This window comes from Anomaloglossus baeobatrachus, chromosome 11 (genome assembly GCF_048569485.1).
Source record: "Anomaloglossus baeobatrachus isolate aAnoBae1 chromosome 11, aAnoBae1.hap1, whole genome shotgun sequence".
In the NCBI taxonomy this organism is placed as follows: domain Eukaryota; kingdom Metazoa; phylum Chordata; class Amphibia; order Anura; family Aromobatidae; genus Anomaloglossus; species Anomaloglossus baeobatrachus.
Genome location: NC_134363.1, coordinates 90,606,415 through 90,633,934, shown reverse-complemented (window position 1 = coordinate 90,633,934; position 27,520 = coordinate 90,606,415).

Genomic DNA, 27,520 nt, shown 5'->3' with positions numbered 1-27,520 from the left:
GGAGAAAAAGTGGAGATTAAGAGGAGAAAAAGTGAAGAAAAAGTGGAGAAAAAGTGGAGAAAAAGTGGAGAAAAAGTGGAGAAAAAGTGGAGCATAAGAGGAGAAAAAAGTGGAGAAAAAGTGGAGAAAAAGTGGAGAAAAAGTAGAGATTAAGAGGAGAAAAAGTGGAGCATAAGAGGAGAAAAAGTGGAGAAAAAAGTGGAGAAAAAGTGGAGAAAGTGGAGAAAAAAATGGAGAAAAAGTGGAGAAAAAGTGGAGCATAAGAGGAGAAAAAGTGGAGATTAAGAGGAGAAAAAGTGGAGAAAAAGTGGAGAAAAAGTGGAGAAAAAGTGGAGCATAAGAGGAGAAAAAGTGGAGAAAAAAGTGGAGAAAAAGTGGAGAAAAAGTGGAGAAAAAGTGGAGATTAAGAGGAGAAAAAGTGGAGCATAAGAGGAGAAAAAGTGGAGAAAAAAGTGGAGAAAAAGTGGAGAAAGTGGAGAAAAAAATGGAGAAAAAGTGGAGAAAAAGTGGAGAAAAAGTGGAGAATAAGAGGAGAAAAAGTGGAGAAAAAGTGGAGAAAAAGTGGAGAATAAGAGGAGAAAAAGTGGAGAATAAGTGGAGAAAAAAATGGAGAAAAAGTGGAGAAAAAGTGGAGAGAAAGTGGAGAAAAAAATGGAGAAAAAGTGGAACACCCTTTGGTACCTTTCATGTGGCACTAAGGGGTGCTTAGCTTTGTATTTAGCCAAAAAAATGAAAAAAAAAATGACATAGGGTTCCCCCTAGTTTTGTAGCCAGCTAGGGTAAAGCAGACGGCTGCAGCCTGCAGACCACAGCTGGCAACCTCACCTTGGCTGGTAATCCAAAACTGAGGGCACCCCACGCTGTTATTTTAAATTAAATAAATAATTAAAAAAAAAAACACGTAGGGGTCCCCCAAAATTGGATCACCAGCCAAGGTAAAGCAGACAGCTGGGGCCTGATATTCTCAGACTAGGGAGGTCCATGGTTATTGGAATCTCCCCAGCCTAAAAATAGCAGGCCGCAGCCGCCCCAGAAGTGGCGCATCCATTAGATGCGCCAATCCTGGTGCTTCGCCCCAGCTCATCCTGCGCCCTGGTGCGGTGGCAAACGGGGTAATATTTGGGGTTAATACCAGATGTGTAATGTCACCTGGCATCAAGCCCTGGGGTTGGTGAGGTCAGGCGTCTATCAGATACCCGACATCACCAACCCAGTCAGTAATAAAAAAAAAATAGACGACAAACACATTTTTATTTGAAAAAACACTCCCCAAAACATTCCCTCTTTAACCAATTTATTAGATTGAAAAACAAATCCAGGTCTGGTGTAATCCAAGGGGTTGCCATGACGATGCACACTGTCCCAGTCAATGAAGAGCAGGATGTTCCCCATTGGCTGGGAGAGCAGTGCAGTGACCTGAGCTAACATCAATGGGTCAGCCCAGGTCACTGCAGGGGGGTGACAAGTGCTGCTGTCAGTGAGGTACATTACCTGCGCTGATCTCCAGCACACTGACAGCCCCTGTCACTGAGGTCAATGACCGGCGCCTTCACATCAAGTATCGCGAGAGGTCCGTGACGTCACCGCCAGTGTCAGTCTCGGGTCGGAAGCGATAGGTGATGTGACAAGCGGCGGCCATGGAGGACAGTGACAGCGCTGAGGTCAAGATGGCGGGACTTCATCACCGCAGGTAAGCCGAGCGAGCGAGCGAGCGAGCGGGCGGGCGGGCGGGGGGGGGGGGGGGTGGATGTGTGTGTGTGTGTGTGTTTGTGTATGTGTATGTATGTGGACATGCCGCGGGCAGGAGGGGGTGGAGCGGGAAAGTGTGGGCTTCCTGCACGTAACTAAGATAAACATCGGGTTACTAACCAAAGCACTTTGCTTGGATACCCGATGTTTATCTTGGTTACCAGCTTGTGGCAGGCTGCCAGCGATGGCTCCTGCTCACTGTAGCTGTAAAAAGCCCTGCTTTTTGCTGCTAGAACCGTTCTCGAACGTATCTAGAACTATCGAGCTTTTAGCAAAAAGCTCGAGTTCTAGTTCGATCTCGAACAGCCCAAAAATCACTCGAGCCTAGAACTGGAGAACCACGAACCACGAACCGCGCTCAACTCTAGTCATCAGGCCCTGTCCACAGGCTATTTACTTCATGCAGAATTTGCTTGGACCTGTCCCGCCCACAGCCATGACTCAGTCATGGGTACGGGATTGAAATAGACCAGGTGAGTGCTTTTAAGAGCAGTTCTAGTATTCATATGTGAGGCCGTATGGCACATTTTATAAAAATATTTTAGTGTAGGTCTGCCCCAAATGAGATTTGCCGTGACGTGGCGGGGAAGCTCAAGAAATTGCAATTTTTTGCCAAAAATCTCAACATTTTTAAAATAAGTACAGTTTGGAATTTTTAGTGCTGAAGTGCACATTTAGTACTGGCTTTTTGTTTTTTCTACATTACATTGGCCGGTGGCTGACCCCCACCTTGCTATGCACCCCAATTTGGGATGTATTCCACCTGTCTAGATTTTGGCGGTTGGTGACTGTTCACATTCAGTCATCAGGCCCTGTCCACAGGCTATTTACTTCATGCAGCATTTGCTTGGACCTGTCCCGCCCACAGCCATGACTCAGTCATGGGTACGGGATTGAAATAGACCAGGTGAGTGCTTTTAAGAGCAGTTCTAGTATTCATATGTGAGGCCGTATGGCACATTTTATAAAAATATTTTAGTGTAGGTCTGCCCCAAATGAGATTTGCCGTGACGTGGCGGGGAAGCTCAAGAAATTGCAATTTTTTGCCAAAAATCTCAAAATTTTTATAATAAGTACAGTTTGGAATTTTTAGTGCTGAAGTGCACATTTAGTGCTGGCTTTTTGTTTTTTCTTCATTAAATTGGTCAGTGGCGGACCCACACCTTGCTATGCACCCCAATTTGGGATGTATTCCACCTGTCTAGATTTTGGCGGTTGGTGACTGTTCACATTCAGTCATCAGGCCCTGTCCACAGGCTATTTACTTCATGCAGAATTTGCTTGGACCTGTCCCGCCCACAGCCATGACTCAGTCATGGGTACGGGATTGAAATAGACCAGGTGAGTGCTTTTAAGAGCAGTTCTAGTATTCATATGTGAGGCCGTATGGCACATTTTATAAAAATATTTTAGTGTAGGTCTGCCCCAAATGAGATTTGCCGTGACGTGGAAGCTCAAGAAATTGCAATTTTTTGCCAAAAATCTCAAAATTTTTAAAATAAGTACAGTTTGGAATTTTTAGTGCTGAAGTGCACATTTAGTGCTGGCTTTTTGTTTTTTCTTCATTACATTGGTCGGTGGCTGACCCCCACCTTGCTATGCACCCCAATTTGGGATGTATTCCACCTGTCTAGATTTTGGCGGTTGGTGACTGTTCACATTCAGTCATCAGGCCCTGTCCACAGGCTATTTACTTCATGCAGCATTTGCTTGGACCTGTCCCGCCCACAGCCATGACTCAGTCATGGGTACGGGATTGAAATAGACCAGGTGAGTGCTTTTAAGAGCAGTTCTAGTATTCATATGTGAGGCCGTATGGCACATTTTATAAAAATATTTTAGTGTAGGTCTGCCCCAAATGAGATTTGCCGTGACGTGGCGGGGAAGCTCAAGAAATTGCAATTTTTTGCCAAAAATCTCAAAATTTTTATAATAAGTACAGTTTGGAATTTTTAGTGCTGAAGTGCACATTTAGTGCTGGCTTTTTGTTTTTTCTTCATTAAATTGGTCAGTGGCGGACCCACACCTTGCTATGCACCCCAATTTGGGATGTATTCCACCTGTCTAGATTTTGGCGGTTGGTGACTGTTCACATTCAGTCATCAGGCCCTGTCCACAGGCTATTTACTTCATGCAGAATTTGCTTGGACCTGTCCCGCCCACAGCCATGACTCAGTCATGGGTACGGGATTGAAATAGACCAGGTGAGTGCTTTTAAGAGCAGTTCTAGTATTCATATGTGAGGCCGTATGGCACATTTTATAAAAATATTTTAGTGTAGGTCTGCCCCAAATGAGATTTGCCGTGACGTGGAAGCTCAAGAAATTGCAATTTTTTGCCAAAAATCTCAAAATTTTTAAAATAAGTACAGTTTGGAATTTTTAGTGCTGAAGTGCACATTTAGTGCTGGCTTTTTGTTTTTTCTTCATTACATTGGTCGGTGGCTGACCCCCACCTTGCTATGCACCCCAATTTGGGATGTATTCCACCTGTCTAGATTTTGGCGGTTGGTGACTGTTCACATTCAGTCATCAGGCCCTGTCCACAGGCTATTTACTTCATGCAGCATTTGCTTGGACCTGTCCCGCCCACAGCCATGACTCAGTCATGTGTACGGGATTGAAATAGACCAGGTGAGTGCTTTTAAGAGCAGTTCTAGTATTCATATGTGAGGCCGTATGGCACATTTTATAAAAATATTTTAGTGTAGGTCTGCCCCAAATGAGATTTGCCGTGACGTGGCGGGAAGCTCAAGAAATTGCAATTTTTTGCCAAAAATCGCAAAATTTTTATAAGTACAGTTTGGAATTTTTAGTGCTGAAATGCACATTTAATGCTGGCTTTTTGTTTTTCTTCATTAAATTGGTCGGTGGCTGACCCTCACCTTGCTATGCACCCCAATTTGGGATGTTTTCCACCTGTCTAGATGTTGGCGGTTGGTGACTGTTCACATTCAGTCATCAGGCCCTGTCCACAGGCTATTTACTTCATGCAGCATTTGCTTGGACCTGTCCCGCCCACAGCCAAGACTCAGTCATGGGTACGGGATTGAAATAGACCAGGTGAGTGCTGCTAAGAGCAGTTCTACTATTCATATGTGAGGCCGTACGGCACATTTTATAAAAATATTTTAGTGTAGGACTGCCCCAAATGAGATTTGCCGTGACTTGGCGGGGTAGCTCAAGAAATTACAATTTTTTGTCAAAAATCTCAAAATTTTTCTAATAAGTACAGTTTGGAATTTTTAGTGGTGAAGTACACATTTAGTGCTGGCTTTTTGTTTTTTCTTCATTAAATTGGTCGGTGGCTGACCCCCACCTTGCTATGCACCCCAATTTGGGATGTATTCCACCTGTCTAGATTTTGGCGGTTGGTGACTGTTCACATTCAGTCATCAGGCCCTGTCCACAGGCTATTTACTTCATGCAGCATTTGCTTGGACCTATCCCGCCCACAGCCATGACTCAGTCATGGGTACGGGATTGAAATAGACCAGGTGAGTGCTTTTAAGAGCAGTTCAAGTATTCATATGTGAGGCCGTATTGCACATTTTATAAAAATATTTTAGTGTAGGACTGCCCCAAATGAGATTTGCCGTGACGTGGCGGGGTAGCTCAAGAAATTGCAATTTTTTTGCCAAAAATCTCAAAATTTTTATAATAAGTACAGTTTGGAATTTTTAGTGCTGAAGTGCACACAGTGCTGGCTTTTTGTTTTTTCTTCATTAAATTGGTCAGTGGCGGACCCCCACCTTGCTATGCACGCCAATTTGGGATGTATAACACCTGTCTAGATTTTGGCGGTTGGTGACTGTTCACATTCAGTCATCAGGCCCTGTCCACAGGCTATTTACTTCATGCAGCATTTGCTTGGACCTTTCCTGCCCACAACCATGACTCAGTCATGGATACGGTATTGAAATAGACCAGGTGAGTGCTTTTAAGAGCAGTTCAAGTATTCATATGTGAGGCCGTATTGCACATTTTATAAAAATATTTTAGTGTAGGACTGCCCCAAATGAGATTTGCCGTGACATGGCGGGGAAGCTCAAGAAATTGCAAATTTTTGCCAAAAATCTCAAAATTTTTATAATAAGTACAGTTTGGAATTTTTAGTGCTGAAGTGCACACAGTGCTGGCTTTTTGTTTTTTCTTCATTAAATTGGTCAGTGGCGGACCCCCACCTTGCTATGCACCCCAATTTGGGATGTATTCCACCTGTCTAGATTTTGGCGGTTGGTGACTGTTCACATTCAGTCATCAGGCCCTGTCCACAGGCTATTTACTTCATGCAGAATTTGCTTGGACCTGTCCCGCCCACAGCCATGACTCAGTCATGGGTACGGTATTGAAATAGACCAGGTGAGTGCTTTTAAGAGCAGTTCTAGTATTCATATGTGAGGCCGTATGGCACATTTTATAAAAATATTTTAGTGTAGGTCTGCCCCAAATGAGATTTGCCGTCACGTGGCGGGGAAGCTCACGAAATTGCAATTTTTTGCCAAAAATCTCAAAATTTTTAAAATAAGTACAGTTTGGAATTTTTAGTGCTGAAGTGCACATTTAGTGCTGGCTTTTTGTTTTTTCTACATTACATTGGCCGGTGGCTGACCCCCACCTTGCTATGCACCCCAATTTGGGATGTATTCCACCTGTCTAGATTTTGGCGGTTGGTGACTGTTCACATTCAGTCATCAGGCCCTGTCCACAGGCTATTTACTTCATGCAGCATTTGCTTGGACCTGTCCCGCCCACAGCCATGACTCAGTCATGGGTACGGGATTGAAATAGACCAGGTGAGTGCTTTTAAGAGCAGTTCTAGTATTCATATGTGAGGCCGTATGGCACATTTTATAAAAATATTTTAGTGTAGGTCTGCCCCAAATGAGATTTGCCGTGACGTGGCGGGGAAGCTCAAGAAATTGCAATTTTTTGCCAAAAATCTCAAAATTTTTATAATAAGTACAGTTTGGAATTTTTAGTGCTGAAGTGCACATTTAGTGCTGGCTTTTTGTTTTTTCTTCATTAAATTGGTCAGTGGCGGACCCACACCTTGCTATGCACCCCAATTTGGGATGTATTCCACCTGTCTAGATTTTGGCGGTTGGTGACTGTTCACATTCAGTCATCAGGCCCTGTCCACAGGCTATTTACTTCATGCAGAATTTGCTTGGACCTGTCCCGCCCACAGCCATGACTCAGTCATGTGTACGGGATTGAAATAGACCAGGTGAGTGCTTTTAAGAGCAGTTCTAGTATTCATATGTGAGGCCGTATGGCACATTTTATAAAAATATTTTAGTGTAGGTCTGCCCCAAATGAGATTTGCCGTGACGTGGAAGCTCAAGAAATTGCAATTTTTTGCCAAAAATCTCAAAATTTTTAAAATAAGTACAGTTTGGAATTTTTAGTGCTGAAGTGCACATTTAGTGCTGGCTTTTTGTTTTTTCTTCATTACATTGGTCTGTTGCTGACCCCCACCTTGCTATGCACCCCAATTTGGGATGTATTCCACCTGTCTAGATTTTGGCGGTTGGTGACTGTTCACATTCAGTCATCAGGCCCTGTCCACAGGCTATTTACTTCATGCAGCATTTGCTTGGACCTGTCCCGCCCACAGCCATGACTCAGTCATGGGTACGGGATTGAAATAGACCAGGTGAGTGCTTTTAAGAGCAGTTCTCGTATTCATATGTGAGGCCGTATGGCACATTTTATAAAAATATTTTAGTGTAGGTCTGCCCCAAATGAGATTTGCCGTGACGTGGCGGGAAGCTCAAGAAATTGCAATTTTTTGCCAAAAATCTTAAAATTTTTATAATAAGTACAGTTTGGAATTTTTAGTGCTGAAGTGCACACTTAGTGCTGGCTTTTTGTTTTTCTTCATTAAATTGGTCGGTGGCTGACCCTCACCTTGCTATGCACCCCAATTTGGGATGTTTTCCACCTGTCTAGATGTTGGCGGTTGGTGACTGTTCACATTCAGTCATCAGGCCCTGTCCACAGGCTATTTACTTCATGCAGCATTTGCTTGGACCTGTCCCGCCCACAGCCAAGACTCAGTCATGGGTACGGGATTGAAATAGACCAGGTGAGTGCTGCTAAGAGCAGTTCTACTATTCATATGTGAGGCCGTACGGCACATTTTATAAAAATATTTTAGTGTAGGACTGCCCCAAAAGAGATTTGCCGTGACGTGGTGGGGTAGCTCAAGAAATTGCAATTTTTTGCCAAAAAATCTCAAAATTTTTATAATAAGTACAGTTTGGAATTTTTAGTGCTGAAGTGCACATTTAGTGCTGGCATTTTGTTTTCTCTTCATTAAATATTTCGGTGGGTGACCCTCACCTTGCTATGCACCCCAATTTGGGATGCATTCCACCTGTCTAGATTTTGGCGGTTGGTGACTGTTCAATTTCAGTCATCAGGCACTGTCCACAGGCTATTTACTTCATGCAGCATTTGCTTGGACCTGTCCCGCCCACAGCCATGACTCAGTCATGGGTACGGGATTGAAATGGACCAGGGTAGTGCTGCTAAGAGCAGTTCTACTATTCATATGTGAGGCCGTATGGCACATTTTATAAAAATATTTCAGTGTAGGACTGCCCCAAATGAGATTTGCCGTGACGTGGCGGGGTAGCTCAAGAAATTGCAATTTGTTGCCAAAAATCTCAAAATTTTTATAATAAGTACAGTTCGGAATTTTAAGTGCTGAAGTACACATTTAGTGCTGGCTTTTTGTTTTTCTTCATTAAATTGGTCGGTGGCTGACCCTCACCTTGCTATGCACCCCAATTTGGGATGTATTCCACCTGTCTAGATTTTGGCGGTTGGTGACTGTTCACATTCAGTCATCAGGCCCTGTCCACAGGCTATTTACTTCATGCAGCATTTGCTTGGACCTATCCCGCCCACAGCCATGACTCAGTCATGGGTACGGGATTGAAATAGACCAGGTGAGTGCTTTTAAGAGCAGTTCAAGTATTCATATGTGAGGCCGTATTGCACATTTTATAAAAATATTTTAGTGTAGGACTGCCCCAAATGAGATTTGCCGTGACGTGGCGGGGTAGCTCAAGAAATTGCAATTTTTTGCCAAAAATCTCAAAATTTTTATAATAAGTACAGTTTGGAACTTTTAGTGCTGAAGTGCACACAGTGCTGGCTTTTTGTTTTTTCTTCATTAAATTGGTCAGTGGCGGACCCCCACCTTGCTATGCACGCCAATTTGGGATGTATTCCACCTGTCTAGATTTTGGCGGTTGGTGACTGTTCACATTCAGTCATCAGGCCCTGTCCACAGGCTATTTACTTCATGCAGCATTTGCTTGGACCTTTCCCGCCCACAACCATGACTCAGTCATGGATACGGTATTGAAATAGACCAGGTGAGTGCTTTTAAGAGCAGTTCAAGTATTCATATGTGAGGCCGTATTGCACATTTTATAAAAATATTTTAGTGTGGGACTGCCCCAAATGAGATTTGCCGTGACATGGCGGGGAAGCTCAAGAAATTGCAATTTTTTGCTAAAAATCTCAAAATTTTTAAAATAAGTACAGTTTGGAATTTTTAGTGCTGAAGTGCACATTTAGTGCTGGCTTTTTGTTTTTTCTTCATTACATTGGTCGGTGGCTGACCCCCACCTTGCTATGCACCCCAATTTGGGATGTATTCCACCTGTCTGGATTTTGGCGGTTGGTGACTGTTCACATTCAGTCATCAGGCCCTGTCCACAGGCTATTTACTTCATGCAGCATTTGCTTGGACCTTTCCCGCCCACAACCATGACTCAGTCATGGATACGGTATTGAAATAGACCAGGTGAGTGCTTTTAAGAGCAGTTCAAGTATTCATATGTGAGGCCGTATTGCACATTTTATAAAAATATTTTAGTGTAGGACTGCCCCAAATGAGATTTGCCGTGACGTGGCGGGGTAGCTCAAGAAATTGCAAATTTTTGCCAAAAATCTCAAAATTTTTATAATAAGTACAGTTTGGAATTTTTAGTGCTGAAGTGCACACAGTGCTGGCTTTTTGTTTTTTCTTCATTAAATTGGTCAGTGGCGGACCCCCACCTTGCTATGCACCCCAATTTGGGATGTATTCCACCTGTCTAGATTTTGGCGGTTGGTGACTGTTCACATTCAGTCATCAGTAGAGATGATCGAACCGGTCCCGGTTCGGCTCGAGGCCGGTTCGCCGAACGGGGGTCCCGTTCGAGTTCGGTTCGTCGAACGTTCGACGAACCGAACTCGAACGTATAGGCTATAATGGGAGGCAATCACAAACACATAAAAATGCATTATAAATGTACACAAACAGTTAATAAACATTGCCATAACACTTACCGGTTCTCGCGATCCCTTCTGCACTCTGTCTCCTGCCGCTATTCCATCCGATGATCGCTGAATCCTCCCGGTGACCTGCACTGCCAGCAGAGAAGCAGGACCTATCGTGACGTCAAAATAGCCATGTGACCAGTCACGTGGCTATTATCTCATTGGCTACAGACTGGTCACATGACTATGACACGTCATGTAGGACCTGCGAGTGCATCTCTCCGGTACACGGTGCACATATGTGTATCGCCGTGTACCGGCGACATGCTCTAGCACACGGTCGACTCCCCGTTCCGTTAGGGACCGGCTGACACAGCCGGTCATTAACGGAGATCACCGTTGCCATAGCAACGCAGTTAGCGGTGACGTCACCGCTAACCGCGGCTCCGGGAGCACCGTTGCTATGGTAACGCGTCTGTCAGCGTTACCGCTAGCAGCCAGCAGTGATCACTCACGGAGTGAAGGCTGCACGCTGCTTCCCGATTGTAGTGAGCATTGTAGTTAGGATGGAGGTTCCCCAGCCCCAAGTGATGCCCCTCACTACAATCGTCACTACTACTACACTAGAAAGAAAGAAGACAGAAGAGCAGGATCGTGGAGGGCTGACAGGGGTAATAAAGATGGAGTCTCTAATGTGTCTGTGTATTTATTTCTATTAAAGTATTTTTTCTCTGTGTGGTGTCTTTTTTTAACCCTTTATTGGAGATTCTTAATGGCCGGGTCAAACGTGCCTGACATTAAGAATCTCTGGCTTAATACTGGCTGGTAAAACAAAGCCAGTATTAACTCATGATTACCCAACAAGCCACCCGGCTCCAGGGCTGTTGGAAGAGTTGGATACAGCGCCAGATGATGGCGCTTCTATGAGAGCGCCATTTTCTGGGACGGCTGCGGACTGAAATCCGCAGCAGAGGCGCCCACAAACCTCGGGCTAACCTGTGCTGCGGATTCCAATCCCCAGCTGCCTAGTTGTACCCGGCTGGACACAAAAATAGGGCGAAGCCCACGTCATTTGTTTTTTAATTATTTCATGAAATAAGTGAAATAATTAAAAAAAACGGGCTTCCCTATATTTTTGGTTCCCAGCCGGGTACAAATAGGCAACTGGGGGTTGGAGGCAGCCCGTGGCTGCCAGCTGTACCTGGCTAGCATACAAAAATATGGCGAAGCCCACGTCATTTTTTTGGTGGGCAAAAAACTTCTGCATACAGTCCTGGATGGAGTATGCTGAGCCTTGTAGTTCTGCAGCTGCTGTCTGCTCTTCTCCATACAGACAGACAGCAGCTGCAGAACTACAAGGCTCAGCATACTCCATCCAGGACTGTATGCAGAAGTTTTTTGCCCCCTGAAAAAATTATGTGGCTTCGCCATATTTTTGTATGCTAGCCAGGTACAGCAGGCAGGTACGGCTGCCCCCAACCCCCAGTTGCCTATTTGTACCCGGCTGGGAACCAAAAATAAAGGGAAGCCCTTTTTTTATTATTTCATGAATTTCATGAAATAATTAGAAAACAAATGACGTAGGCTTTGCCCCATTTTTGTGTCCAGCCAGGTACAACTAGGCAGCTGGGATTGGAATCCGCACCACCGGTTGGCCTGAGCTTTCTGGGCCCCACTGCTGCGAATTGCAGTCTGCAGCCACCTCAGAAAATGGCATTTTCATAGAAGCGCCATCTTCTGGCGCTGTATCCAACTCTTCCAGCACCTGCCTGCTATACCTGGCTAGCATACAAAAATATGGCGAAGCTCACGTCCTTTTTTTGTAGCTTTTTGGCAAAAAAAAAAAAAATGCTTCCCTGGATTTTCCATTGCCAGTGAAGGTAACACCAAGCAGTGGGGGTTAGCAGCCAGTAGCTGCTTGGATTACCCTTAGCTAGCAATACAAAAAATGCAGTGGGAGCTAACATATATTTTTTTTAATTATTTATTTAAATAACTAAAAATAAAATGTGCTTCCCTGTATTTTGATTGCTGGACATCACAGTGCTGTAAAAATAAATCTTTAAAAAAATGACGTAGCGCTCCGCGGTATTTTTGATTCTCAGCGCAGATAAAGCAGACAGCTATGGGTTGCCACCCCCATCTGCCTGCCGTTACCTTGGTTGGCAATCAAAATACAGGGAAGCCCATTAATTTTTTCTATTTAAAAAATAGTTAAAAAAAAAAAATTACGTTGGGTCCCCCCATTTTTGATAGCCAGCTAGGGTAAAGCAGACGGCTGTAGCCTGAAAACCACAGCTGGCAGCTTTACCGTGGTTGGGGATCCAATGTGGAGGTCCCCTCAGGCTCTTTTTTATAATTATTTTATAAATATTAATAATTACACAATAAAAGTAGGGGACCCCCCAAATTGGATCACCAGCCAAGGTAAAGCGGACAGCTGTGGTCTGGTATTCTCAGGGTGGGAAGGTCCATAGTTATTGGGCCTTCACAGCCTAAAAATAGCAGGCCGCAGGCACCCCAGACGTGGCGCATCCACTAGATGCGCCAATCCTGGCGCTTCACCCCAGCTCATCCCGTGCCCTGGTGCAGTGGCAAACGGGGTAATAAATCGGGTTGATACTAGCTGTAAAGTCACCTGAGATCAAGCCCAGCAGTTTGTGATGTCATGGCGTCTATTAGATACCCAACATCATAAACTGTCAGTACTAACAAAAAATCGACAAAAGAAATTTATTTGAAAAAACAGTCCCCAAAACATTTCCTCTTTCACCAATTTATTGTAAGAAAAAAAATAAAGGGGTCCCACGACGACTCTGGACCGTCTAGAATATGGGGGGGAGACACTCAGGGAACATATCCCCCATTTTCTAGGAGTGCGGACCCTTCATGTGAGGAGTGTGGGTGCAATGAATCTGCACTCACTCTCCCCGGGTCCACAGCAGCAGAGTCCATGTCGTAATGGTTGCTACCAAAGCTGCAATGCCCTGCTCATGAGGTAAGGGCATGCCTAATCAGGAGAACTACTGTAGAGGAAGCTCTGCTCACTGGTATATAGGTGCTCAGAGGTAATAATAGATAAAATTAGTGAGTAACCTCGGCACTCTATATCTCCCAGACTAAGTCAGTAAGTCACAACGGATAGTAATGCAAAATCACTCTTTATTGGTCCGTATTAAGAAAATTTTTTTTTCATAAGCATATATGTTTTTGTCCAAAACAAGTTACAAATGACGTTTCGGCCTGAGCCTTCGTCAGATTGGACTTATCTGCATGTAATCATGAAAAATGACAATAATCAGTATCACATAAGAGTGAGAGAACAATAACATAAACTCGAACAATGTAGAGGTACAATTGGGATGCAGCAAAAAAATTGCAACACAGCAAGAAATGAAACACATGATACAAATGTCATAATACAGTACAAGGACAATATAGTAATGACAAATATGGGGTCAGAGTAGACTTAGACAGCTCTGGTACGAAAGAGATGTCAATCATAAAGTAACATGTGCAGTAGGTGTAGAGCTACACTATGCATGGCAGAGCTAATGGGTAGACCGACCATAGAAAAAGTAGAGAAAAAGTGGAGAAAAAGTGGAGAATAAGTGGAACATAAGAGGAGAAAAAGTGGAGAAAAAGTGGAGAAAAAAGTGGAGAAAAAGTGGAGAAAAAGTGGAGAAAAAGTGGAGAAAAAGTGGAGAAAAAGTGGAGATTAAGAGGAGAAAAAGTGGAGAAAAAAGTGGAGAAAAAGTGGAGAAAAAGTGGAGAAAAAGTGGAGAAAAAGTGGAGAAAAAGTGGAGCATAAGAGGAAAAAAAGTGGAGAAAAAAGTGGAGAAAAAGTGGAGAAAAAGTGGAGCATAAGAGGAGAAAAAGTGGAGAAAAAGTGGAGAAAAAGTGGAGCATAAGAGGAGAAAAAGTGGAGAAAAAGTGGAGAAAAAGTGGAGCATAAGAGGAGAAAAAGTGGAGATTAAGAGGAGAAAAAGTGGAGAAAAAGTGGAGCATAAGAGGAGAAAAAGTGGAGAAAAAGTGGAGAAAAAGTGGAGAAAAAGTGGAGAAAAAGTGGAGCATAAGAGGAGAAAAAGTGGAGATTAAGAGGAGAAAAAGTGGAGAAAAAGTGGAGAAAAAGTGGAGAAAAAGTGGAGCATAAGAGGAGAAAAAGTGGAGAAAAAAGTGGAGAAAAAGTGGGGAAAAAGTGGAGAAAAAGTGGAGATTAAGAGGAGAAAAAGTGGAGCATAAGAGGAGAAAAAGTGGAGAAAAAAGTGGAGAAAAAGTGGAGAAAGTGGAGAAAAAAATGGAGAAAAAGTGGAGAAAAAGTGGAGAAAAAGTGGAGAATAAGAGGAGAAAAAGTGGAGAATAAGTGGAGAAAAAAATGGAGAAAAAGTGGAGAAAAAGTGGAGTATAAGAGGAGAAAAAGTGGAGAAAAAAGTGGAGAAAAAGTGGAGAAAAAGTGGAGCATAAGAGGAGAAAAAGTGGAGAAAAAGTGGAGAAAAAGTGGAGCATAAGAGGAGAAAAAGTGGAGAAAAAGTGGAGAAAAAGTGGAGAAAAAGTGGAGCATAAGAGGAGAAAAAGTGGAGAAAAAAGTGGAGAAAACGTGGAGAAAAAGTGGAGAAAAAGTGGAGAAAAAGTGGAGCATAAGAGGAGAAAAAGTGGAGATTAAGAGGAGAAAAAGTGGAGAAAAAGTGGAGAAAAAGTGGAGAAAAAGTGGAGAAAAAGTGGAGAAAAAGTGGAGAAAAAGTGGAGAAAAAGTGGAGCATAAGAGGAGAAAAAAGTGGAGAAAAAGTGGAGAAAAAGTGGAGAAAAAGTGGAGATTAAGAGGAGAAAAAGTGGAGCATAAGAGGAGAAAAAGTGGAGAAAAAAGTGGAGAAAAAGTGGAGAAAGTGGAGAAAAAAATGGAGAAAAAGTGGAGAAAAAGTGGAGAATAAGAGGAGAAAAAGTGGAGATTAAGAGGAGAAAAAGTGGAGAAAAAGTGGAGAAAAAGTGGAGAAAAAGTGGAGCATAAGAGGAGAAAAAGTGGAGATTAAGAGGAGAAAAAGTGGAGAAAAAGTGGAGAAAAAGTGGAGCATAAGAGGAGAAAAAGTGGAGAAAAAAGTGGAGAAAAAGTGGAGAAAAAGTGGAGAAAAAGTGGAGAAAAAGTGGAGATTAAGAGGAGAAAAAGTGGAGCATAAGAGGAGAAAAAGTGGAGAAAAAAGTGGAGAAAAAGTGGAGAAAGTGGAGAAAAAAATGGAGAAAAAGTGGAGAAAAAGTGGAGAAAAAGTGGAGAATAAGAGGAGAAAAAGTGGAGAAAAAGTGGAGAAAAAGTGGAGAATAAGAGGAGAAAAAGTGGAGAATAAGTGGAGAAAAAAATGGAGAAAAAGTGGAGAAAAAGTGGAGAGAAAGTGGAGAAAAAAATGGAGAAAAAGTGGAACACCCTTTGGTACCTTTCATGTGGCACTAAGGGGTGCTTAGCTTTGTATTTAGCCAAAAAAATGAAAAAAAAAATGACATAGGGTTCCCCCTAGTTTTGTAGCCAGCTAGGGTAAAGCAGACGGCTGCAGCCTGCAGACCACAGCTGGCAACCTCACCTTGGCTGGTAATCCAAAACTGAGGGCACCCCACGCTGTTATTTTAAATTAAATAAATAATTAAAAAAAAAAACACGTAGGGGTCCCCCAAAATTGGATCACCAGCCAAGGTAAAGCAGACAGCTGGGGCCTGATATTCTCAGACTAGGGAGGTCCATGGTTATTGGAATCTCCCCAGCCTAAAAATAGCAGGCCGCAGCCGCCCCAGAAGTGGCGCATCCATTAGATGCGCCAATCCTGGTGCTTCGCCCCAGCTCATCCCGCGCCCTGGTGCGGTGGCAAACGGGGTAATATTTGGGGTTAATACCAGATGTGTAATGTCACCTGGCATCAAGCCCTGGGGTTGGTGAGGTCAGGCGTCTATCAGATACCCGACATCACCAACCCAGTCAGTAATAAAAAAAAAATAGACGACAAACACATTTTTATTTGAAAAAACACTCCCCAAAACATTCCCTCTTTAACCAATTTATTAGATTGAAAAACAAATCCAGGTCTGGTGTAATCCAAGGGGTTGCCATGACGATGCACACTGTCCCAGTCAATGAAGAGCAGGATGTTCCCCATTGGCTGGGAGAGCAGTGCAGTGACCTGAGCTAACATCAATGGGTCAGCCCAGGTCACTGCAGGGGGGTGACAAGTGCTGCTGTCAGTGAGGTACATTACCTGCGCTGATCTCCAGCACACTGACAGCCCCTGTCACTGAGGTCAATGACCGGCGCCTTCACATCAAGTATCGCGAGAGGTCCGTGACGTCACCGCCAGTGTCAGTCTCGGGTCGGAAGCGATAAGTGATGTGACAAGCGGCGGCCATGGAGGACAGTGACAGCGCTGAGGTCGGGATGGCGGGACTTCATCACCGCAGGTAAGCCGAGCGAGCGAGCGAGCGAGCGGGCGGGCGGGCGGGCGGGGGGGGGGGGGGGATGTGTGTGTGTGTTTGTGTATGTGTATGTATGTGGACATGCCGCGGGCAGGAGGGGGTGGAGCGAGCTGAGCGGGAAAGTGTGGGCTTCCTGCACGTAACTAAGATAAACATCGGGTTACTAACCAAAGCGCTTTGCTTGGATACCCACTGCTCACTGTAGCTGTAAAAAGCCCTGCTTTTTGCTGCTAGAACCGTTCTCGAACGTATCTAGAACTATCGAGCTTTTAGCAAAAAGCTCGAGTTCTAGTTCGATCTCGAACAGCCCAAAAATCACTCGAGCCTAAAACTGGAGAACCACGAACCACGAACCGCGCTCAACTCTAGTCATCAGGCCCTGTCCACAGGCTATTTACTTCATGCAGAATTTGCTTGGACCTGTCCCGCCCACAGCCATGACTCAGTCATGGGTACGGGATTGAAATAGACCAGGTGAGTGCTTTTAAGAGCAGTTCTAGTATTCATATGTGAGGCCGTATGGCACATTTTATAAAAATATTTTAGTGTAGGTCTGCCCCAAATGAGATTTGCCGTGACGTGGCGGGGAAGCTCAAGAAATTGCAATTTTTTGCCAAAAATCTCAAAATTTTTATAATAAGTACAGTTTGGAATTTTTAGTGCTGAAGTGCACATTTAGTGCTGGCTTTTTGTTTTTTCTTCATTAAATTGGTCAGTGGCGGACCCACACCTTGCTATGCACCCCAATTTGGGATGTATTCCACCTGTCTAGATTTTGGCGGTTGGTGACTGTTCACATTCAGTCATCAGGCCCTGTCCACAGGCTATTTACTTCATGCAGAATTTGCTTGGACCTGTCCCGCCCACAGCCATGACTCAGTCATGGGTACGGGATTGAAATAGACCAGGTGAGTGCTTTTAAGAGCAGTTCTAGTATTCATATGTGAGGCCGTATGGCACATTTTATAAAAATATTTTAGTGTAGGTCTGCCCCAAATGAGATTTGCCGTGACGTGGCGGGGTAGCTCAAGAAATTGCAATTTGTTGCCAAAAATCTCAAAATTTTTATAATAAGTACAGTTCGGAATTTTAAGTGCTGAAGTACACATTTAGTGCTGGCTTTTTGTTTTTCTTCATTAAATTGGTCGGTGGCTGACCCTCACCTTGCTATGCACCCCAATTTGGGATGTATTCCACCTGTCTAGATTTTGGCGGTTGGTGACTGTTCACATTCAGTCATCAGACCCTGTCCACAGGCTATTTACTTCATGCAGCATTTGCTTGGACCTATCCCGCCCACAGCCATGACTCAGTCATGGGTACGGGATTGAAATAGACCAGGTGAGTGCTTTTAAGAGCAGTTCAAGTATTCATATGTGAGGCCGTATTGCACATTTTATAAAAATATTTTAGTGTAGGACTGCCCCAAATGAGATTTGCCGTGACGTGGCGGGGTAGCTCAAGAAATTGCAATTTTTTGCCAAAAATCTCAAAATTTTTATAATAAGTACAGTTTGGAATTTTTAGTGCTGAAGTGCACATTTAGTGCTGGCTTTTTGTTTTTTCTTCATTAAATTGGTCAGTCGCGGACCCACACCTTGCTATGCACCCCAATTTGGGATGTATTCCACCTGTTTAGATTTTGGCGGTTGGTGACTGTTCACATTCAGTCATCAGGCCCTATCCACAGGCTATTTACTTCATGCAGCATTTGCTTGGACCTGTCCCGCCCACAGCCAAGACTCAGTCATGGGTACGGGATTGAAATAGACCAGGTGAGTGCTGCTAAGAGCAGTTCTACTATTCATATGTGAGGCCGTACGGCACATTTTATAAAAATATTTTAGTGTAGGACTGCCCCAAAAGAGATTTGCCGTGACTTGGCGGGGTAGCTCAAGAAATTACAATTTTTTGTCAAAAATCTCAAAATTTTTCTAATAAGTACAGTTTGGAATTTTTAGTGGTGAAGTACACATTTAGTGCTGGCTTTTTGTTTTTTCTTCATTAAATTGGTCGGTGGCTGACCCCCACCTTGCTATGCACCCCAATTTGGGATGTATTCCACCTGTCTAGATTTTGGCGGTTGGTGACTGTTCACATTCAGTCATCAGGCCCTGTCCACAGGCTATTTACTTCATGCAGCATTTGCTTGGACCTGTCCCGCCCACAGCCATGACTCAGTCATGGGTACGGGATTAAAATAGACCAGGTGAGTGCTGCTAAGAGCAGTTCTACTATTCATATGTGAGGCCGTATGACACATTTTATAAAAATATTTTAGTGTAGGACTGCCCCAAAAGAGATTTGCCGTGACGTGGTGGGGTAGCTCAAGAAATTGCAATTTTTTGCCAAAAAATCTCAAAATTTTTATAATAAGTACAGTTTGGAATTTTTAGTGCTGAAGTGCACATTTAGTGCTGGCATATTGTTTTCTCTTCATTAAATATTTCGGTGGGTGACCCTCACCTTGCTATGCACCCCAATTTGGGATGTATTCCACCTGTCTAGATTTTGGCGGTTGGTGACTGTTCAATTTCAGTCATCAGGCCCTGTCCACAGGCTATTTACTTCATGCAGCATTTGCTTGGACCTGTCCCGCCCACAGCCATGACTCAGTCATGGGTACGGGATTGAAATGGACCAGGGTAGTGCTGCTAAGAGCAGTTCTACTATTCATATGTGAGGCCGTATGGCACATTTTATAAAAATATTTCAGTGTAGGACTGCCCCAAATGAGATTTGCCGTGACGTGGCGGGGTAGCTCAAGAAATTGCAATTTGTTGCCAAAAATCTCAAAATTTTTATAAAAAGTACAGTTCGGAATTTTAAGTGCTGAAGTACACATTTAGTGCTGGCTTTTTGTTTTTCTTCATTAAATTGGTCGGTGGCTGACCCTCACCTTGCTATGCACCCCAATTTGGGATGTATTCCACCTGTCTAGATTTTGGCGGTTGGTGACTGTTCACATTCAGTCATCAGGCCCTGTCCACAGGCTATTTACTTCATGCAGCATTTGCTTGGACCTATCCCGCCCACAGCCATGACTCAGTCATGGGTACGGGATTGAAATAGACCAGGTGAGTGCTGCTAAATGAGTGCTGCTGTTCTACTATTCATATGTGAGGCCGTATGGCACATTTTATAAAAATATTTTAGTGCAGGACTGCCCCAAATGAGATTTGCCATGACGTGGCGGGGTAGCTCAAGAAATTGCAATTTTTTGCCAAAAATCTAAAAATTTTTATAATAAGTACAGTTTGGAAATTTTAGTGCTGAAGTGCACATTTAGTGCTGGCTTTTTGTTTTTTTTTTTCATTAAATTGGTCGGTGGCTGACCCCCACCTTGCTATGCACCCCAATTTGGGATGTATTCCACCTGTCTAGATTTTGGCGGTTGGTGACTGTTCAAATTCAGTCATCAGGCCCTGTCCACAGGCTATTTACTTCATGCAGCATTTGCTTGGACCTATCCCGCCCACAGCCATGACTCAGTCTTGGGTACGGGATTGAAATAGACCAGGTGAGTGCTGCTAATAGCAGTTCTACTATTCATATGTGAGGCCGAAATGGGACATTTTATAAAAATATTTTAGTGTAGGACTGCCCCAAATGAGATTTGCCGTGACTTGGCGGGGTAGCTCAAGAAATTACAATTTTTTGCCAAAAATCTCAAAATTTTTCTAATAAGTACAGTTTGGAATTTTTAGTGGTGAAGTACACATTTAGTGCTGGCTTTTTGTTTTTTCTTCATTAAATTGGTCGGTGGCTGACCCCCACCTTGCTATGCACCCCAATTTGGGATGTATTCCACCTGTCTAGATTTTGGCGGTTGGTGACTGTTCACATTCAGTCATCAGGCCCTGTCCACAGGCTATTTACTTCATGCAGCATTTGCTTGGACCTGTCCCGCCCACAGCCATGACTCAGTCATGGGTACGGGATTGAAATAGACCAGGTGAGTGCTGCTAAGAGCAGTTCTACTATTCATATGTGAGGCCGTATGACACATTTTATAAAAATATTTTAGTGTAGGACTGCCCCAAATGAGATATGCCGTGACGTGGCGGGGTAGCTCAAGAAATTGCAATTTTTTGCCAAAAATCTCAACATTTTTATAATAAGTACAGTTTGGAATTTTAAGTGCTGAAGTGCACATTTAGTGCTGGCATTTTGTTTTTCTTCATTAAATTGGTCGGTGGCTAACCCTCACCTTGCTTTGCACCACAATTTGGGATGTATTCCACCTGTCTAGATTTTGTCAGTTGGTGACTGTTCACATTCAGTCATCAGGCCCTGTCCACAGGCTATTTACTTCATGCAGCATTTGCTTGGACCTGTCCCTCCCACAGCCATGACTCAGTCATGGGTATGGGATTGAAATAGACCAGGTGAGTGCTGCTAAGAGCAGTTCTACTATTCATATGTGAGGCCGTATGGCACATTTTATAAAAATATTTTAGTGTAGGACTGCCCCAAATGAGATTTGCCGTGACGTGGCGGGGTAGCTCAAGAAAGTGCAATTTTTTGCCAAAAATCTCAAAAAATTTTTAATAAGTACAGTTTTAGGAATTTTTAGTGGTGAAGTACACATTTAGTGCTGGCTTTTTGTTTTTTCTTCATTAAATTGGTCAGTGGCTGACCCCCACCTTGCTATGCACCCCAATTTGGGATGTATTCCACCTGTCTAGATTTTGGCGGTTGGTGACTGTTCACATTCAGTCATCAGGCCCTGTCCACAGGCTATTTACTTCATGCAGCATTTGCTTGGACCTGTCCCGCCCACAGCCATGACTCAGTCATGGGTACGGGATTGAAATAGACCAGGTGAGTGCTGCTAAGAGCAGTTCTACTATTCATATGTGAGGCCGTATGACACATTTTATAAAAATATTTTAGTGTAGGACTGCCCCAAATGAGATTTGCCGTGACGTGGCGGGGTAGCTCAAGAAATTGCAATTTTTTGCCAAAAATCTCAATTTTTTTTTAATAAGTACAGTTTTAGGAATTTTTAGTGGTGAAGTACACATTTAGTGCTGGCTTTTTGTTTTTTCTTCATTAAATTGGTCGGTGGCTGACCCCCACCTTGCTATGCACCCCAATTTGGGATGTATTCCACCTGTCTAGATTTTGGCGGTTGGTGACTGTTCACATTCAGTCATCAGGCCCTGTCCACAGGCTATTTACTTCATGCAGCATTTGGTTGGACCTGTCCCTCCCACAGCCATGACTCAGTCATGGGTACGGGATTGAAATAGACCAGGTGAGTGCTGCTAAGAGCAGTTCTACTATTCATATGTGAGGCCGTATGGCACATTTTCTAAAAATATTTTAATGTAGGACTGCCCCAAATGAGATTTGCCATGACTTGGCGGGGTAGCTCAAGAAATTGCAATTTTTTGCCAAAAATCTCAAAATTTTTATAATAAGTACAGTTTTGGAATTTTTAGTGCTGAAGTGCACATTTAGTGCTGGCTTTTTGTTTTTTCTTCATTAAATTGGTCGGTGGCTGACCCCCACCTTGCTATGCACCCCAATTTGGGATGTATTCTACCTGTCTAGATTTTGGCGGTTGGTGACTGTTCACATTCAGTCATCAGGCCCTGTCCACAGGCTATTTACTTCATGCAGAATTTTCTTGGACCTGTCCCGCCCACAGCCATGACTCAGTCATGGGTACGGGATTGAAATAGACCAGGTGAGTGCTTTTAAGAGCAGTTCTAGTATTCATATGTGAGGCCGTATGGCACATTTTATAAAAATATTTTAGTGTAGGTCTGCCCCAAATGAGATTTGCCGTGACGTGGCGGGGAAGCTCAAGAAATTGCAATTTTTTGCCAAAAATCTCAAAATTTTTATAATAAGTACAGTTTGGAATTTTTAGTGCTGAAGTGCACATTTAGTGCTGGCTTTTTGTTTTTTCTTCATTAAATTGGTCGGTGGCTGACCCCCACCTTGCTATGCACCCCAATTTGGGATGTATTCCACCTGTCTGGATTTTGGCGGTTGGTGACTGTTCACATTCAGTCATCAGGCCCTGTCCACAGGCTATTTACTTCATGCAGCATTTGCTTGGACCTTTCCCGCTAACAACCATGACTCAGTCATGGATACGGAATTGAAATAGACCAGGTGATTGCTTTTAAGAGCAGTTCAAGTATTCATATGTGAGGCCGTATTGCACATTTTATAAAAATATTTTAGTGTAGGACTGCCCCAAATGAGATTTGCCGTGACGTGGCGGGGTAGCTCAAGAAATTGCAATTTTTTGCCAAAAATCTCAAAATTTTTATAAGTACAGTTTGGAATTTTTAGTGCTGAAGTGCACACTTAGTGCTGGCTTTTTGTTTTTTCTTCATTAAATTGGTCGGTGGCGGACCCCCACCTTGCTATGCACCCCAATTTGGGATGTATTCCACCTGTCTAGATTTTGGCGGTTGGTGACTGTTCACATTCAGTCATCAGGCCCTGTCCACAGGCTATTTACTTCATGCAGAATTTGCTTGGACCTGTCCCGCCCACAGCCATGACTCAGTCATGGGTACGGGATTGAAATAGACCAGGTGAGTGCTTTTAAGAGCAGTTCTAGTATTCATATGTGAGGCCGTATGGCACATTTTATAAAAATATTTTAGTGTAGGTCTGCCCGAAATGAGATTTGCCGTGACGTGGCGGGGAAGCCCAAGAAATTGCAATTTTTTGCCAAAAATCTCAAAATTTTTAAAATAAGTACAGTTTGGAATTTTTAGTGCTGAAGTGCACATTTAGTGCTGGCTTTTTGTTTTCTCTTCATTAAATATTTCGGTGGCTGACCCTCACCTTGCTATACACCCCAATTTGGGATGTATTCCACCTGTCTAGATTTTGGCGGTTGGTGACTGTTCAAATTCAGTCATCAGGCCCTGTCCACAGGCTATTTAATTCATGCATCATTTGCTTGGACCTGTCCCGCCCACAGCCATGACTCAGTCATGGGTACGGGATTGAAATAGACCAGGTGAGTGCTGCTAAGAGCAGTTCTAGTATTCATATGTGAGGCCGTATGGCACATTTTATAAAAATATTTTAGTGTAGGTCTGCCCCAAATGAGATTTGCCGTGACGTGGCGGGAAGCTCAAGAAATTGCAATTCTTTGCCAAAAATCTTAAATTTTTTATAATAAGTACAGTTTGGAATTTTTAGTGCTGAAGTGCACACTTAGTGCTGGCTTTTTGTTTTTTCTTCATTAAATTGGTCGGTGGCAGACCCCCACCTTGCTATGCACTCCAATTTGGGATGTATTCCACCTGTCTAGATTTTGGCGGTTGGTGACTGTTCACATTCAGTCATCAGGCCCTGTCCACAGGCTATTTACTTCATGCAGAATTTGCTTGGACCTGTCCCGCCCACAGCCATGACTCAGTCATGGGTACGGGATTGAAATAGACCAGGTGAGTGCTTTTAAGAGCAGTTCTAATATTCATATTCTAGTATTCATATGTGAGGCCGTATGGCACATTTTATAAAAATATTTTAGTGTAGGTCTGCCCCAAATGAGATTTGCCGTGACGTGGCGGGGAAGCTCAAGAAATTGCAATTTTTTGCCAAAAATCTCAAAATTTTTAAAATAAGTACAGTTTGGAATTTTTAGTGCTGAAGTGCACATTTAGTGCTGGCTTTTTGTTTTTTCTTCATTACATTGGTCGGTGGCTGACCCCCACCTTGCTATGCACCCCAATTTGGGATGTATTCCACCTGTCTGGATTTTGGCGGTTGGTGACTGTTCACATTCAGTCATCAGGCCCTGTCCACAGGCTATTTACTTCATGCAGCATTTGCTTGGACCTTTCCCGCCCACAACCATGACTCAGTCATGGATACGGTATTGAAATAGACCAGGTGAGTGCTTTTAAGAGCAGTTCAAGTATTCATATGTGAGGCCGTATTATCATCATCATAGTATCATAGTTTTTAAGGTCGAAGGGAGACTCTAAGTCCATCTAGTTCAACCCGTAGCCTAACATGTTGATCCAGAGGAAGGCAAAAAAAACCCCAATGTGGCAAACAAGTTTCAATGGGAAAAAATTTCCTTCCTGACTCCACATCTGGCAATCAGACTAGTTCCCTGGATCAATACCCTGTCATAAAATCTAATATACATAACTGGTAATATTAAATTTTTCAAGAAAGGCATCCAGGCTCTGCTTAAATGTTAGTAGTGAATCATTCATTACAACATCATGCGGCAGAGAGTTCCATAGTCTCACTGCTCGTACAGTAAAGAATCCTCGTCTGTGATTATGATTAAACCTTCTTTCCTCAAGACGTAGCGGATGCCCCCGTGTTCCAGTCACAGGCCTAGGTGTAAAAAGATCTTTGGAAAGGTCTCTGTACTGTCCCCTCATATATTTATACATTGTGATTAGATCCCCCCTAAGCCTTCGTTTTTCCAAACTAAATAACCCCAAGTTTAATAACCTGTCTTGGTATTGCAGCCCACCCATTCCTCTAATAATCTTGGTCGCTCTTCTCTGCACCCTCTCCAGTTCAGCTATGTCCTTCTTATATATCGGTGACCAGAATTGTACACAGTATTCTAAGTGCGGTCGCACTAGTGACTTGTACAGAGGTAGAACTATATTTTTTTCATGAACACTTATACCTCTTTTAATACATCCCATTATTTTATTAGCCCTGGCAGCAGCTGCCTGACACTTTCCACTAAAGTGAAGTTTACCATCCACCCATACACCCAAGTCTTTTTCTGTGTCTGTTTTACCCAGTGTTCTACAATTAAGTACATAATCATAAATGTTATTTCCTCTACCCAAGTGCATGACCTTACATTTATCTACATTAAACTTCAATTGCCACTTCTCAGCCCAATCCTCCAATTTACATAAATCTCCCTGTAATATAAAATTATCCTCCTCTGTATTGATTACCCTGCAGAGTTTAGTATCATCTGCAAATATTGAAATTCTACTCCGCATGCCCCCAACAAGGTCATTTATAAATATGTTGAAAAGAAGCGGGCCCAATGCTGACCCCTGTGGTACCCCACTATGAACTGAGACCCAGTCCGAGTTTGTACCATTAATAACCACCCTTTGTTTCCTATCACTGAGCCAGTTTTTAACCCAGTTACACATATTTTCCCCTATCTCCATTATTCTCATTTTATGTACCAACCTTTTGTGTGGCACCGTATCAAACGCTTTTGAAAAGTCCATATATACAACATCCACTGCATTTCCCTGGTCCAGGCTTGAACTTACCTCTTCATAGAAGCTGATCAAATTAGTTTGACAGGATCGATCCCTCATAAACCCATGTTGATACTCTGTCATAAGGTTATTTTTCTTGAGATACTCCAGTATAGCATCTCTCAAGAAACCCTCAAGGATTTTACCAACCGTAGAGGTTAAACTTACCGGCCTATAATTTCCCGGCTCAGTTTTTGTCCCCTTTTTGAATATTGGCACCACATTTGCTATGCGCCAGTCCTGCGGTACCGACCCTGTTATTAAGGAATCTGAGAAGATTAAAAATAATGGTCTATCTATCACAGAACTCAATTCCTGTAGTACTCTGGGGTGTATGCCATCCGGGCCCGGAGATTTGTCAACCTTAGTGATTTCGAGGCGGCGGCGTACTTCCTGCTGGGTTAAGCAGGTAATATTCAAGGGTGAATTTATGTTATCACTGGTCATGTCATCTGCCATGGCATTTTCTTGTATAAAAACCGTAGAAAAAAAGTCATTCAGCAGGTTTGCTTTACCCTCATCTCCTTCCACCATTTCACCAAGACTATTTTTAAGGGGGCCAACACTATCGCTTTTCAGTTTTTTACTGTTTATGTAGTTAAAGAATATTTTAGGATTATTTTTACTTTCTCTCGCAATGAGTCTCTCTGTCTCAAACTTAGCTAACTTAATTTGCTTTTTACATATTTTATTTAATTTTCTATAATTATATAATGCCTCATCACTACCTACCCTCTTTAATTCTTTTAAGGCTTTCTGTTTATCTTTTATTGCTTCCCTTACAGCTCTATTTAGCCATAGGGGTTTCCTCCTATTTCTAGCATGTTTGTTCCCAAAGGGTATATTTTCTGCACAAGCCTTATTCAGGATGCTCATAAAAGTCTCCCATTTGCTTTGTGTACTTTTATTACTTAGTACATCATCCCAGTTTATTGCACTAAGATCATCTCTCAACCGTTTAAAATTTGCTTTCCTGAAGTTTAGTGTCCTTGTAGCCCCTCTACTAGACATCTTACTAAAGAATACATGAAAACTTATTATTTTGTGATCACTATTCCCCAAGTAACCCCCAACTTGTATATTTGATATGCGAAAAAAAAGGGGGAACCAGCACGATCTGAAATTGGCATGCATCATATAAAAAGTGAAAATTCACAAATTTATTCCAACTGTACTATAATAAAAAAATGAGATTTTTAGCAAATAATTGATCAATTTTTTGAGCCACCCCTGCCAACGTCACGGCAAATCTCAATAGGGGGGTCCTACTCTACATTCTGTATTTCATGTGCCATGCGGCCTCCTAGATAAAGTTAAAAGCAGAACCATAATGGAGCACACATACCTGCAACCTGTATATAGCCGCTTCCATGTTGCATAAAAGGCACTTGTGGATAGAGACCAGCCCAGGTCCCAGCATGTGGAGCAAGCCCTACACATACCAGGACTATATCAGAACTGATCCTCCCAGTGTCAAAAAGCAACCATTGATAAAGGCGGACCAGATCCAAGAATGGTGCTTAATTAGCATTGCCTGTGGAAAGGGGTGAGGTAACTGAGTCTGAACAGCTACCAACAGGATGTTACGGTTGCTGCGAGCACTGGAGACTAAGTCCAGATTTCTTGCTACTGCACATGTGCGAGCACTGGAGACTAAGTCCAGATTTCTTGCTACTGCACATGTGCGAGCGCTGGAGACTAAGTCCAGATTTCTTGCTACTGCACATGTGCGAGCGCCGGAGACTAAGTCCAATCTTGGAGCCATTGCACATGTGCGGGTGACATCATCGCTGACACGAG